A 1,911-nucleotide genomic window follows, 5' to 3' on the forward strand; every position below is an offset into this window, starting at 1 on the left:
GGTTGCAGTAAGCTGAGATCGCGTAACTGTTACTCTAGCCTGGGCGACAGAGCGAGACTCTGTCTCAAAAAAAAAAAAAATTCAGATTGCTAGTCTCCACCCCAGAATTTCTCACTTAGTAAGTCTGGGGTGGTGCCGAGGAATTTGCATTACTAGAGGTTCCCAGTGACTCAGAAGCCATGACTGCTTCTGCTAGGTTTTGAGTTTTTCTGATCTTGCTCCTCTAGCTCTTTCAATTTTGATGATAGAGTGTCGATTTTAGACCTTTCCTTGCTTCTTATCTGGGCATTTATTGCTATATATTTTCCTCTAGACACTGCTTTAAATGTTCTGGTACGTTGTGTCTTCGTTCTCGTTGGTTTCGAAGAACATCTTTATTGCTGCCTTCATTTCATTGTTTATCCAGTCAACATTCAAGAGCCAGTTGTTCAGTTTCCACGAAGCTGTGTGGTTCTGAGTTAGTTGCTGAATTCTAAGTTCTAACTTTATTGCACTGTGGTCTGAGAGACTGTTTGTTATGATTTCCGTTCTTTTGCATTTGCTGAGGAGTGATTTACTTCCAATTATGTGGTCAATTTTAGAGTAGGTGTGATGTGGTGCTGAGAAGAATGTATATTCTGTGGATTTGGGGTGGAGAGTTCTGTAAATGTCTATTAGGTTTGCTTGGTCCAGGCTTGAGTTCAAGTCCTGGATATCCTTGTTAATTTTCTGTCTCGTTGATCTGTCTAATATTGACAATGGGGTGTTAAAGTCTCCCACTATTATTGTGTGGGAGTCTAAGTCTCTTTGTGAGTCATTGAGAACTTGCTTTATGTATCTGGGTGCTCCTGTATTGGGAGGCCAAGGCAGGTGGATCATGAGGTCAAGAGTTCGAGACCAGCCTGAGCAACATGGTGAAACCTCGTCTCTACTAAAAATACAAAAATTTTTCAGGCATGGAGGTGCACGCCTGTAATCCCAGCTACTCAGGAGGCTGAGGCAGGAGAATTGCTTGAACCCGGGAGGCGGAGGTTGCAGTGAGCTGAGATCGTGCCACTGAACTTCAGCCTGGGCGACAGAGCAAGACTCCATCTCAAAAAAAATAAATAAATAAATAAGAAAAAGAAAAAAAAAGATATACAACATAATAGAAAAATGAGCAAAGCATATGAAAACAGTACAGGGAAATGAAATAGAAATGACCTTTAAACACATGCAAAGATGTTTAATCACACAGTAACAGGATCAAATTAATTGACTATTTGGTTAAGGGGGACAAGCCAGATTTCCTCATTGAGAGGTTCCCGTTTTCTCTTTGCAATGATTAAATGTAAGAAACATTTTGAGAGGGCGTCTCACTCTGTACTCTGTCCCTCAGGGTGGAGGGCAGTGGCACAATCTCGACTGACTGCAACCTCCACCTCCCAGGTTCAAGCGATTCTCCTGCCTCAGCCACCTGAGTAGCTGGGATTACGGGCACCCACCACCACACCCGGCTAATTTTTGTATTTTTAGTAGAGACGGGGGTTTCACCATTTTGCGCAGGCTAGTCTCGAACTCCTGACCTCAAGTGACTCATCCGCCTCGGCCTCCCAAAGTGTTGGTATTACAGGTGCGAGGCTGTGTGAGTGATGTGTGCTCCAGGAAAAGTCACAGAATGCTTCCAAGTATCAGTTTCCCCCTCTGTGAAGTGTGGACAATGGTGTCCTAAACGTATTACAGCTTAAGAAAGTAGAAGTGTTCGAGCGGCCTCTTGGCGCCAGCAAAAACAAGCCAAAGCTGAGGATTAATTTCCTGCAGGCTCCACCTGAGGCGGGGCTGGGCATGATGGGGCTGAGAGAACGAGGGCGCCTGCGCGGGGAGGAGTGATCACAGAGTCGGTCCTCCAGAGACAGAGAGGCCGGAAGTGCTCTTAGTCGAGCCGCGCGGTTT

This window comes from Aotus nancymaae, unplaced genomic scaffold (genome assembly GCF_030222135.1).
Source record: "Aotus nancymaae isolate 86718 unplaced genomic scaffold, 86718_ANA_hifiasm-v0.15.2.pri h1tg000036l, whole genome shotgun sequence".
Lineage (NCBI taxonomy): Eukaryota > Metazoa > Chordata > Mammalia > Primates > Aotidae > Aotus > Aotus nancymaae.